The sequence below is a fragment of the Bos indicus x Bos taurus genome, chromosome X, assembly GCF_003369695.1.
Source record: "Bos indicus x Bos taurus breed Angus x Brahman F1 hybrid chromosome X, Bos_hybrid_MaternalHap_v2.0, whole genome shotgun sequence".
Lineage (NCBI taxonomy): Eukaryota > Metazoa > Chordata > Mammalia > Artiodactyla > Bovidae > Bos > Bos indicus x Bos taurus.
In genome coordinates, this window is record NC_040105.1 from 118,888,500 (window position 1) to 118,903,534 (window position 15,035).

The following is a 15,035-nucleotide window of genomic DNA, read 5'->3' on the forward strand; positions in this document are numbered from 1 at the left end:
GGTTAATTGGCCTCAATAATGGCAACTTCATTATATCCATAGGATCCCCCTTCAAAGTGGTGAATATCCTAAGAAAGGTCAGTAAAATACAGTGTATGCTTCAGAGAGCTGTGATAGACAGAGTGAACTAGTTCTCATAGATCTGGAATCACATCCAAAATCCATGGAAAGTAACCCCAATGCTTATTTTTCCAAGGCTGGAGGCATCAGAGAATTCTGCAGCATGCCTCATAGTGCAGCAGTTTTCTAGTTTACCTACAGATAAGTCCCAGGGTATGGGCAGATACCTCTGAGCCCTGAGGTGACAGCAGACAAGGGAGAATGACATTTACCTAACATTTTACTACTCCCAAGACCCTTTTCATAATGTTTTGTTTTATGCATAATCAGAGATTTGCAAAAAAAAATACTAAATAAAATAATGTTGAATGAAATTTGTAAAATTTAAGGGCAAAATGTCAGCAAAAAATCCCTCAAAGATAGTCTCATAAGGACCTGGTGGAGGAATCAAATGGTTTATTTTTTTTTTTTAACTTTACAATATTGTATCGGTTTTGCCATACATCAACATGAATCTGCCACAGATATACACGTGTTCCCCATCCTGAACCCTCCTCCCTCCTCCCTCCCTGTACCATCCCTCTGGGTCGTCCCAGTGCACCAGCCCCAAGCATCCAGTATCATGCATGGAACCTGGACTGGCGACTCATTTCATATATTATATTATACATGTTTCAATGACATTCTCTCAAATCATCCCACCCTCTCCCTCTCCCTCTCCCACAGAGTCCAAAAGACTGTTCTATACATCAGTGTCTCTTTTGCTGTCTCATATATAGGGTTATTTTTACCATCTTTCTAAATTCCATATATATGCATTAGTATACTGTATTGGTGTTTGTCTTTCTGGCTTACTTCACTCTGTATAATAGGCTCCAGTTTCACCCACCTCTTTCTGTGGACAATTTGGCACTGTGCATGATCATTTAAAAAGTGTTCCTAGTCTTTGAACCACTTTCAGAAAGTGGCCTAGAAAAATAATCCAAAGTTCAGTGAAAGATTTATACATAGTGGTTTTCACTGAATCATTATATAGAACAACAACAACAACAAGACCTAAATAACAAAATATTAGTTAAACAAGTATATTAATTAATGGGCTTCCCTGGTGGCTCAGCTGGTAAATAATCCACCTGCAATGCGGGAGGCCTTGGTTCAATCCCTGGGTTGGGAACATCCCCTGGAAAAGAGAACAGCTACCCACTCCAGTATTCTGGCCTGGAGAATTCCATGGACTATATATAGTCCATGGGGTCACAAAGAGTCAGACACGACTGAGCAACTTTCAGGGGAAGTATAATAATACCATAAATATATGGCCATTAAAATTATGTGATGAAATATTTTTAAAGTCTTAAGGAAATTATTATCATAACCTATTAAATCAAAGTACGGAACTGTTTTATATTTTTATTTCAATTATATTAAAAAATACATCAAAAGAGAGAAATGCATTAACATCAATAGAACTTATCAACGAGGTGATATACAATAGATGGTTTTCAATTTTGTCACTATAGAGGTCCCTCTTTACTGATATCATGTAATATCAATAAGAAATAGTTTAATAAAAAATAAGTAGTTTGATATATATTATTACATTTGAAGAAAACCAGACTGAATAATTATTAAATTCTTCTTTCCACTCTATAAATATGAGCACAGACATGCAGAGAAACTAAATGGGTTATCCACAATGTCTGTAATTGGCAGAATTAGCATTAAAGTCCACTTTTTTCTGATTTTTCATTCCATATTCCTCCTTCTGTCCCATGCTACTTCTTTAAGAAAGAGACTACAAGGGAGGAAAGTGCAGTAACAGTAGTTTATGTCACTTAACAACAGAGAAGTCTAATAAGATGCTCAATACAAAGCCATATATGAGCCCATTACTCAGAGCAATAGCTTTGAGCAATAGCTCAATTAGAGCCCTAGTTTTCAAGTCAACCCCATATGTGATCTTCTTATACAATTTAAGCTGTCTCTAGTGTATAAGTTAAAACAAACAATCTCCCATGTTGTACTTTTTTACTTTTTCAAATATAATTATTTTGGTTGCTTCCCCATATTGGGGAGTTTTTTCTAAACTAAATATATCAAAATACAGAGTGAATTCCTTCTTTTTAAATTGTTCTATTTCTTCACACCCTGGGTTACATGCATTCACTTCCCTTCCCTGATGATAAAAGTTTTAATGGCACATTAAATGCCTTGAAGTATGTTTTAAACCATTCCTTATAATACATTCCTGTTAAAAGCACTTTAAGAAAACATCATGTGAATTATTTTGGACTCTGAAGACATGGTTCCAATGCCTAAATTTGCAATGTATGACATGTCTTTTCAGTTTAGAGACTTCTGCATGCATTGTAGAGGTTATAAGGCATAGGCTTTAAACTTGTTCAATTCTAACCTTGGTCTTATTTTCCTGAAATATGTCACCTGAGTTAATTTTAAGGTCTGAGCTAAACCACATCACATATATCAGGCCACTCTAAATCATCTGCCTACCTGTAAGCCAATCATTATGACCAGAACTGCTTGGCCTAAGCCAGCCAACTCAGCTATATTTCCTTGCTGTCCACGGCCCTTCCCAATGGCTGTTTCCCCACTATAACCACCTGCAAATGGAAAAGGCAAATTTGAACCAAACACATCCATAAACTAAGACCTAGAGTAGGTAAATAAGTTGCTCCTAACATTAATGAGTTCATACTATGTCCAATCTAGAAACCTAAATCAGATCCATCCTTCGGTTCTCCATCAGAAAGACCTACATTTTAGTGAATTCAATCTCTCCATAAATCCAAGCAGTAAAAGAACTGACCTTAACCATATTTCTTTAAATAAATATCTGTTCAATAAGTGGACACAACTGGTCTATACTTCAAGATCCCTGAAAAGGTTAAGCGTGACATGCAGGAGAGCAGTGTGACTGGGCATGAATGTGTAGGTGTGGTTTCAGGATAACTGCTATGCATGGGTTCTCCAATTCATTGTCTCAATGCTCTGTCTTCCTTTTTCTTCATTTCAGTGTTTGCACGTATCTGTCATAAAGCCAACTATTATATGTCTGCCTGTGAATTATAACATCAGGCAATTAAGATTCACAAGGTGCTGAAAGATTTATAAACAAAAGGAAAGAAAATGTGTTCTATTAAAAAGCTAGGAAGTAAGCATCTTCTCAATGAATTATCTGAAGCCTACATTGTTCATGCAAAGGAAACTCAAAAGTTCCTCTACAAAGTTCCAACATATGTGAGGAATTACCTTTATGAACTGGTTATCTCAGAGAGCATGATTTTCAGATACTCTTGAGGGCTAGTGAAAATGGTGTGTCTATTGGGATTTCTATGCAGCCAAATGGTAGAAATGATGAAAGGGGATTCAGTTTGCAGTAACAAGGCATATGATTTTCCTGTTAGAACATTTCTAAGATCAATAAAGGGAAAGCTCAAAGAATAAGCTTTTAAAACACAGTCATTTTTAGCCAATATATTTGAGGTTGCATTATGTTACCTAAAGCTGGGGGATTTTTATGCCCAATGTCTGCTGCATCCATAAGCACATGATTTCATTTTTTAAAGCCCGAGGAGGAATCTTACTGTCATGAAGGGATTCACTGCTTTGTTGACAAGAGTCTACATTCCAGTTACCGTGCACATTTACTTTTAACACTAAGGGAACACCTCTCTGTATCTTTCTTGCACTCATTCCTTTGGAAAGGGGATTAGAAGATAATGTCCATTACCAAGTGTCTTGTAAGCCTTTCCATTCAGCACAAAGTAGTCCCTTTGTCTTATATTGACCATATTCTCAGGGACAATAAGCCACTGAAGGTTGGCCCAATACTACAATTTCAACAGACATTTCTTTAGTGTCTGTTCTAGACCAGACTTAGCTTACAAGGGACATGTAATATTCAATGGGCAAATAGTAACAAATTTGATCAGACCCCTGCCATAAGGTAAATCTTATTTGAGAGGAGAGAGGGCCTTCTTAAAAAGTGACTATTGTACATTATCACATAACACTAGAAGTTGGTACATTTGAATGTGAATGTCAAAGGGACTTCCTGAGTGTCCAGGAAATGTTATAGGGGAATTCACATCTGAGCTATGGTTGGGTCTTAAAGGATGTATCTGAATTTGCCAAAATTAGGAAAGTAAGAAAGGGAGAAAAAGGATAATGTTATACAAGGGCAGCTACATGCACAAACTTAGCAAGAACCCTAGATATTCTCTAGAGCAGCACTCCCCAACCTTTTTGGCACCAGGGATCAGTTTCAACAATTTTTCCACATACCAGGGTTGGGGGGCTGATGACTGCTTTGGGATGATTTAAGCCACTACATATTTGTACACTTTATTTCTATTATTATTATACCAGCTCCACCTCAGGTCATCAGGCATTAGATAGATCCCAGTGGTTGAGGATCCCTACTCTGGGAGGTCTAGTAATCCTTATATTGCAAATAGGATGGTTGCACTGGACAGGACTACAGATTGGAATATGGCTTGCCCAATTTGACAAAGTGGAGCCAGAGACTTTCAGTCAAACATTCTTGCCAATCCACACTGCCTCTGTTTATGCAAAGAGAAAATGTCAAGACATTGAGAATTTCTGGAATGCTCCATTCCCAACCACATCCATCCCTTTACTTGTATGGATCCATGCATTTCTAATCAAGAATGAAAGCCCTATAATTCTGACGCACTAGCATACTCTGATGCACTAGCACACTCTGCCTCATGGAGCAGTGGGAAACGGACATACGCAGCAGGAGGTTTCCTTCCCCAACCATTTCTTCAAGTGCATGCCCTTCGTTTTCAGACCCCTGCAGAGAGCTAAGTTCATTGAGTTACTCACCCTAATCTAAATATCTACTCATTTAGTATGTGTCACTACCTTTTCAAATACGCAATGCTGAAAATATAGCAAAAGAAAGAGCAGGCAAAATCATGGTAGCAGGAATCCACCCAGACATGCACAGCCATTGCCATTTATTTTGTCATATTAATGAGATACATTACAATCAATAATAATCAGTTAAGTGAAACAAAATTTCTATTTAAAATACAGAAAAGCTAGCATATAGGATGTCCATATATCTTAGTTAAAACCATCATTATGCTTAGTACAGTGATTTAGGGACTTAGGAAAACTCATTTTCACTCCAGTTCTGCCATTTACCAGCAGTGATATGCCAGATAACCTCTCAAAAATCTCCATTTTCTCATCAGTAAGCCAGTATAAATAACCATACAGGGTGAGTATGAAAATCAAATAGAGTGATGTCAGTGGAAACTTTTTTGAAGTATGAAGTGTTCTCCTGATATAAGGTGTTAATATAATTCAGATTCATTCTTTAAAATGGTGTACTTAGAATTTTAAGTACCAATTTCCTTACGTGTGATCTATATTTATTTTATTTCTATTTCTTAAATATTGCTGCATTAAATGCTAGTCCATTTTTTCAAAGTTCTCTGGCTAATATCCATAGATATATTTTAAAATATAATGATGCAAAATAGAAGTTTGCATAAGTTCATGGGAAAATAAATGCACTGATATATAATCATCTGAAAAATTATTTTACTTTCTGTGGGCCTAACTGGACTGACCATACAGTGAAGGATGGCTGATTTGCATTTCTGTTGCCTCTTTCAATTATTCCTCTGAAAAATATATTCAGTTAGTAGAGGAAGACCGCCTCTTCATAAAATTGAAAGATAATATTCCATTCATGTAATTTCACAAATTGCAAAGTCCTTTAATATCTACTATCAAACTGATCCTCAAAATAATCATGTATATTGGAAGAAGATGTACTGTGTGAAGTAGCTGTTACCTCTATTTTACAGAGGAGAACGATGATACTGTGAAAGGTGAAATGATTTACTGAGGCTTATAAAACTAACTGGGTCTAGCACCCAGGCCTCTCATTTTCTTGTCTGATGCCCTTTCTCTTCTACTATGACTCTCTCACAATAGTTCAGCCTGATTTCATATTCAGTATCCTATAAAAATGAGGACTGTGTTCCCTCCCCAATGTTTCAGACGCCCTTCTTTTCAGAATTCAGGATTCAACACTCCTGTATGAAAAATGCTGACCACCAAACATAGATAAATTCATTTAAGGGCTCTATGTAAGGCAGCTTTCAAATATGAGAGCACAATTAGTGATTCTTATTATCAAACATTTAAAGTCATTTTCAACAAGTGACACTGGAATACAGCTTGTAGGGTTTCTATTCAACAATAGCCCCTATAAATATGAAAATGTTGTATATCAATTATACTTCAATAAAGCTATTTAAAAAGGACAGAAAAATATGAAAATATGATATCAAGTGCATTTTATTAGCAGATGTTAAAGGAATTTTATAATGAGTCACACAAAGCTGATTAACCATCTCCTGGTGATTCATTTGTTTATGCAACTTCTTCCCTCCTTAAATCAAGTCAATTTTTAACAACAGTCTCCTTGAGCATGCTTTTTGCTTTTAATGGAAAATAATAAATCTTAATGGACTCTCCCCATTCCAGAACACCACAGATTTTCATTTTATAAATATGAGAAACTTGCAATTCCCCCTAAAAGCCTGCTATTTCTATTCAATTTTTTTGTTCTTTTTTAATATAAATTTATTTATTTCAATGGGAGGCTAATTATTTAAACTTTTAACAGTAGACTGCTTTCAAAAGACCTATTTTATCTACAAGGACTTTCTGACTTTAGCATAATATGCTGTGAAGGCTTGCCATAATTAATACAAAAGTATACATACAAAAAAGTGAACAAGGTATAATATGTAAGGGAGTGGATTTAGTGGTGTTTGTTACATTATTATAATTATCTAAATCTTCAAAACAAATATGTACATTTCTTTTATTGGCTTAACCGAGTTTAGTTCAATTGTATACAAAACTCTAATATGAAGCAACAGAGATCAAATATGAACTGCAAAGTACTGTCTAAATTCATTATCTACACAAACGGTTGCTAATATATAATTTTAGTATATGCAAATATATATTTTTAAATTGTCAGATTTTTTCCAGAATTTCCTAAGCCATTGTGACAAATGGCCACAATCTGGGTGAGTTAAAACAACAGAAGTTTATTGCCTCACAATTCTGGAGGCTAGAAATCTTAATGTTAAGGTGTTGTCAGAACTAGCTCCCCCTGAAGTTTCTACTGGAGGATGCTCCCTTGCTTATTCCAGCTTCTGGTAGCCCCTAGGTATTCCGTGGCTTCTGGCAGCATAATCCCACTCTCTGCCTCCACTGTCAGATGGCATTCTCTCTGTCTGTGTCTCTGCACCTCTTCTCTTCTTATAATGACAACAGTCATATTGGGTTAGGGGCCCATCCTGCTATGACCTCCTTATCTTAATTAATTATGATCTGCAATGACCCTGGTTCCAGATAACATCACATTCAGAGGTGCTGGGAGTATATACAGCTCAACTCCTTCATATAGTTTCAAATTATGGCTTACAAATAATATAATGAAAATACCTCTTCCACTCCTGAATCTCATTTGCCCAATGTTCACTCCAATTTCAGATGCAATTACTATTTCTTATATAGACATTAATGTGGTTATTCTAATTTCTTAGGAATTCTATTCATTCTCTCTCTCTCTCTCTCTTGCATAAATCCTTTGATCCAGCAATTTCACAATAGGAATGGAACCCATAGATATTCTTGTGCATATGTAAAATGATATATGTTTGTGTGTGTGTCTAAAGTGATATATCCATAACATTGCTCACTGCTGGCTTCCCAGGTGACTCAGTAGTAAAGAATCCACCTGCCAAGCAGGAGACGCGGGTTTGATCCCTGGGTGAGGAAGTTCCCCTGGAGAAGGAAACGGCAACCCATCCCAGTATTTTTGCCTGGAAGATCCCATGGGCAGAGGAGCCTGGCAGGCTACAGTCCATGGGGTCACAAGGAGTCAGACATGACTTAGTGACTAAACAGCAGCAACAGCAGCAATCACTGCTGAGTCATTTTAAAATGAATGTACTTTTTTTTGTTTCCTGAAGTTTTTGCTGGATTGTTTAACTGCAGAGAATCTTATCAAGCACAATCTTAGTTTTCTCCTTTTTGAGGATTTCAAAATTAAAATTGGCATTGAACCACCAAAAAAAAAAAAAGCAAAATTTTTAAAGAACCTAATGTGAATTGACATGGAAATGAATAAATAGTGCCAAATCCATACAGTAGAATATGAACCTGCCTTAAAAAAATGAGAAAGCTCTTTAAAGAGACACTTCAGTTCAATGTTAGGACACTGACACCAGAACAACTCTTTCTGGATTCTTCTCACAGTTCAGTTCAGTCACTCATTCGTGTCTGACTCTGCAACCCTGTGGACTGCAGCATGCCAGGCCTCCCTATCCATCACCAACTCTCATAGTTTACTCAAACTCATGTCTATCAAGTCAGTGATGCCATCCAGCCATCTCATCCTCCGTAGTCCCCTTCTCCTCCCACCTTCAATCTTTCCTAGCATCAGAGTCTTTTCAAATGAGTCAGTTCTTCGCATCAGGTGGCCAAAAGTACTGGAGTTTCAGCTTCAACATCAGTCCTTCCAATGAATATTCAGGACCGATTTCCTTTAGGATGGACTGGTTGGATCTCCTTGCTCACAAATCTACCATTTACTGTGTAATCTTGTGCATTTTGGTCAGTTTGTATTAAATTAATAGATAAATTTAGAAAAAAAAAAACTTTTTAAAATAATTCCTATTCAGTTGAGTATATCTTGCCCACCCTCATTTGTGTCCTTTGAGGATAATTTTAAAGTGTTTACTTTTTATAGAACTTCTTGTGAATTCTTTCTGTTACTTATTTCATTGTAATGACAACCTTACTGGTAGTTGTGTAAACATATGAAAAGTATTGCTGTTGTTGTTCAATCACTAAATCGTGTCCAACACTTTGTGACCCCATGGACTGCAGCACACCAGACTTCCCTGTCCTTCATGATCTCCCAGAGTTTACTTAAATTTATGTCCATAGAAGGACTGATTTTTGTTTATAATTTTTCACATCACTAGTTTACTATGATGATTTTTATTTTTCAGTTGATTTTCCTGATTTTTCTATGAACGAAATCACATCATTCATAAACAAGGATAGCTTTACCTCACTCTAATAAATTTATTTCACTAAGCTATTGCTTTAACTAGTATCTCCAATATAACATTAAATGATAATAGAGATAGCAGATATTTATATCTAGTTCCTTACTTCAGAAGGAATGCACCTAATATGTCTCCATTAAACATGTTGCTGCCTTTGGAGTGAAATAGATATATGTTATTATGTTAAGAAAATATCCATATATTCTTATTTTCTTAACTATTTTTTAAATCAAGAGATTGTTATTTGTAGACGATGTGACCCAAAAGGGCTCATTTTCCAAAATATGCAAACAGCTCATGAAACTTGAAAAAATAAAACAACCCAATCAAAAAATGGTCAGAAAACATAAATAGACACTTCTCCAAAGAAGACATCCAGATGGCCAGTAGGTACATGAAAAGATGTTCAACATCACTAATTATTAAGGCTTCCCTGGTGGCTCAAATGCTAATTATTACACAAATGCAAATCAAAACTACAATGGGATATCACCTCACACCGATCAGAATGACATTCATTAAGAAGTCTACAAATAACAAATACTGGAGAGAGTGTAGAGAAAAGTGAACACTTCTACATTATTGGTGGGAATGTAAGTTGGTGCAGCTATTGTGGAAAACAAAATTAAGTTTTCTCAGAAAACTAAAAATAGAATTACCATATGACCCAGCAATCCCACTCCTGGGCATTTATCTAGAGAAAACCATAATTCTAAAAGATACAACACACACTCCTATGTTCATAGCAGCACTATTCACAATAGCCAAGACATGAAAGCAACCCAAATGTCCACTTACAGATGAATAGATGAAGAAGATGTGGTACATGCAGACAATCGAATATTATTCAACCATGAAAAATAATGAAATCACGCCATTTGTAGCAATCTGGATGGACCTAGATATTACTATACTAAGTGAAGTAAGTTAGAAAGATAAATACCATAGGTTATCACTTACATGCAGAATCTAAATATGACACAAATGAACCTATCTACAAAACAGAAACAGACTCACAGACATAGACAACTAACTTGTGGTTGTCAAGGGGGAGAAAGTTGGGAGAGGGAAGGCCTGGGAGCAAGGGATTAACATATGCAAACTGGTATATAAAGAATAGGTAAATAACAAGGTCCTACTGTATAGCACAGGGAACTATATTCAAAATCCTGTGATACAATTCATATGGCAACAGACAAGACCAAGAATATCCAAAGCAGTCTTGAGAAAGAAGAATGGAGCTGGAGGAATCAACTTTTCTGACTTCAGACTATACTACAAAGCTACAGTCATCAAGACAGTATTGTACTAGCACAAAAACAGAACTATAGACCAAATGAAAAAGAGAGAAAGCCCAAAGATAAAACCATGCACCTATGGGTATCTTCTTTTTGACAAAGGAGGCAAGAATATACTATGGGACAAAGATTGTCTCTTCAATAAGTGGTGCTGAGAAAACTGGACAGCTACATGCAAAAGAATGAAATTAGAACACTTCCTAAAGTCATACACGAAGATAAACTCAAAATGGATTATAGACCTAAATGTAAGACCAGAAACTATAAAATTCTTAGAGGAATACATAGGAAGAACACTTGATGACATAAGTCAAAACAGGATCTTCTATGATGCACCTCCTAGAGTAATGGAAATAAAAACAAAAATAAAAAAATGGGACCAAATTATACTTAAAAGTTTTTGCAGAGCAAAGGAAACTACAAACAAGGTGAAAAGACAACCCTCAGAATGGGAGAATAGCAAAGGAAACAATAGAAAACGAATTAATTTCCAAAATATACAAGCAGCTCATACAACTCAATACCAGAAAAACACCCAATTAAAAAGGGGAGAAAATACCTAAACAGACATTTCTCCAAAGAAGATATTCAGATGAGCAAAAAACACATGAAAAGATGCTCAACATCACTCATTATTAGAGAAATTCAAATCAAAACTACAATAAGATATCACTTCACACCAGTCAGAATGGATACCATCAAAAGTCTACAAACAATAAATGCTGGAGAGGGTGTGGAGAAAAGGGAACACTCTTGCAATGGTGGTGGGAATGTAAACTGATACAGCCACTTTAGATGACAGTGTGGAGATTCCTTAAAAACTAGGGAAAAAACCATCATATAACACAGGAGTTCCACTCCTAAGCATACACCCTGAGGAAACCAAAATTGAAAAAGACATATGCATCACACTGTTCATTGCAGCACTATTTACAATAGCTAGATCATGGAAGCAACCTAGATGTCCATCGACAAATGAATGGATAAAAAAGTTGTGGTACATATACACAATGGAAGGCTACTCAGGCTTAGAAAGGAATGCATTTGAATCAGTTCTAATAAAGTGGACAAGTTCAGTTCAGTACAGTTCAGTCGGTCAGTCGTGTCCGACTGTTTGTGACCCCATAAACCACAGCACACCAGGCTTCCCTGTCCATCACCAACTCCCAGAGTTCACTCAGACTCATGTCCATTGAGTCGATGATGCCATCCAGCCATCTCATCCTCTGTCGTCCCCTTCTCATCCATCCCTCAATCTTTCCCAGCATCGGGGTCTTTTCAAATGAGTCAGCTCTTTGCATCAGGTGGCCAAAGTATTGAAGTTTCAACTTCAACATCAGTCCTTCCAATGAACACCCAGGACTGATCTTTAGAATGGACTGGTTGGATCTCCTTGCAGTCCAAGGGACTCTCAAGAGTCTTCTCCAACACCACAGTTCAAAAGCATCAATTCTTCAGCACTCAGCTTTCTTTATAGTCCAACTCTCACATCCATACATGACCATTGGAAAAACCATAGCCTTGACTAGACAGACCTTTGTTGGCAAAGTAATCTCTGTGCTTTTCAATGTGCTATCTAGGTTGGTCATAACTTTCCTTCCAAGGAGTAAGCATCTTTTAATTTCATGACTGCAGTCACCATCTGCAGTGATTTTGGAGCACAAAAAGATAAAGTCTGACACTGTTTCCACTGTTTTCCCATCTATTTGCCATGAAGGGATGGGACTGGATGCCATGATATTATTTTCTGAATGTTGAGCTTTAAGCCAACTTTTTCACACTCCTCTTTCACTTTCATCAAGAGGCTCTTTAGTTCTTCTTCACTTCCTGCCATAAGGATGGTGTCATCCGCATATCTGAGGTTATTGATATATCTCCTAGCAATCTTGATTCCAGCTCCAGCCCAGCTTTTCTCAAGATGTACTCTGCATATAAATTAAATAAATATGGTGACAATATACAGCCTTGACATACTACTTTTGCTATTTGGAACCAGTCTGTTGTTCCATGTCCAGTTCTAACTGTTGCTTCCTGACCTGCATATAGGTTTCTCAAGAGACAGGTCAGGTAGTATTGTATTCCCATCTCTTTCAGAATTTTCCACAGTTTATTGTGATCCACACAGTAAAAGGCTTTGGCATAGTCAATAAAGCAGAAATAGATTGTTTTTCTGGAACTCTCCTGCTTTTTCGATGATCAAGCAGATGTTGGCAATTTGATCTCTGGTTCCTCTGCCTTTTCTAAAACCAGTTTGAACATCTGGAAGTTCATGGTTCACATATTGCTGAAGCCTGGCTTGGAGAATTTTAAGCATTACTTTACTAGTGTGTGAAATGAGTGCAATTGTGCAGTAGTTTGAGCATTCTTTGTCATTGCCTTTCTTTGGGATTGGAATGAAAATGGACCTTTTCCAGTCCTGTGGCCACTGCTGAGTTTTCCAAATTTGCTGGTATATTGAATGCAGCACTTTCACAGCATCATCTTTCAGGATTTGAAATAGCTCAATTGGAATTCCATCACCCCCACTAGCTTTGTTCAAAGTGATGCTTTCTAAGGCCCACTTGACTTCGCATTCCAGGATGTCTGGCTCTAAGTGAGTGATGCCACATCCTGATTATCTTGGTCATGAAGATCTTTTTTGTACAATTGTTTTGTGTATTCTTGCTGCCTCTTCTTAATATTTTCTGCTTCTGTTAGGTCCATACCATTTCTGTCCTTTATTGTGCCCAACTTTGCATAAAATGTTCCCTTGGTGTCTCTAATTTTCTTGAAGAGATCTCTAGTTTTTCCATTCTATTGTTTTCCTCTATTTCTTTGCATTGATCACTGAGGAAGGCCTTCTTATCTCTCCTTGCTATTCTTTGGAACTCTGCATTCAAATGGGTAGATTTTTCCTTTTCTCCTTTGCTTTTCACTTCCCTTCTTTTCTCACCTATTTGCAAGGCCTCCTCAGACAGCCATTTTGCTTTTTTTGCATTTCTTTTTCTTGGGGATGGTCTTGATTCCTATCTCCTGTACAATGTCACGAACCTCTGTCCATAGTTCATCAGTCACTCTGTCTATCAGATCTAGTCCATTAAATCTATTTTTCACTTCCACTGTATAGTTATAACAGGTTTGATTTAGGTCATACCTGAATGGTTACGTGTTTTTCTCCATTTTCTTTAACTTCAGTCTGAATTTGGCAACAAGGAGTTCGTGATCTGAGCCACAGTCAGCTCCTGGTCTTGTTTATGCTGACTGTATAGAGCTTCTCCATTTTTGGCTGCAAAGAATATAATCAATCTGATTTCAGTGTTGACCATCTGGTGACGTCCATGTGTAGAGTCTTCTCTTGTGTTGGAAGAGTGTGTTTGCTGACAGAATATGGTCCACTGGAGAAGGGAATGGCAAACCACTTCAGTATTCTTGCCTTGAGAACACCATGAACAGTATGAAAAGGCAAAATGATAGGACCTTGAAAGATGAACTCCCAAGGTTGGTAGGTGCCTAATATGCTACTGGAGATCAGTGGAGAAATAACTCTAGAAAGAATGAAGAGATGGAGCCAAAGCAAAAACAACACCCAGTTGTGGATGGGACTGGTGATAGAAGCAAGGTCCGATGCTGTAAAGAGCAATATTGCATAGGAACCTAGAATGTTAGGTCCATGAATCAAGGCAAGTTGGAAGTGGTCAAACAGGAGATGACAAGAGTGAACATGGACATTGTAGGAATCAGTGAACTAGGATGAACTGGAATGGGTGAATTTAAGTCATGACCATTATATCTACTACTATGGGCAGGAATCTCTTAGAAAAAATGGAGTAGCCATCATAGTCAACAAAAGAGTCTGAAATGCAGTATTTAGATGCAATCTCAAAAACAACAGAATGATCTCTGTTCATTTCCAAAGCAAACCATTCAATGTCAAGGTAATTCCAGTCTATGCCCAGATCAGTAACACTGAAAAAGTTGAAGTTGAACAGTTCTATGGAGACCTACAAGACTTTCTAGAACTAACACGCAAAAAAGATGTCCTTTTCATTATAGGGGACTGGAATGCAAAAGTAGGAAGTCAAGAAACACCTGGAATAATGGGCAAATTTGGCCTTGGAGTACAGAATGAAGCAGGGGAAAGGCTAATATAATTCTGCCAAGAGATGGACAAACCTAGAGCCTATTATACAAAGTGAAGTAAGTTAGAAGGAAAAAGATAAATAACGTATACTGATGTATGTATATGGAATCTAGAAAGATGGTACTCATGCATTTATTTGCAAGGCAGCAATGGAGACAGACATAGAGAACAGACTTATGGACACAGTGGGAAGGGAGGATAGAGAGGGTGAGATGTATGGAGAGAGTAACATGGAAACATAAATATGATATGTAAAATAGACAGCCAATGGGAATTTGCTTTGTGACTCAGAGAACTCAAACAGGGGCTCTGTGACAATCCAGAGGGGTGGGATAGGGGAGGAGATGGAAGAGAGGTTCAGGAGAGGGGGGACATGGGTGTACCCATGGCTGATTCTTA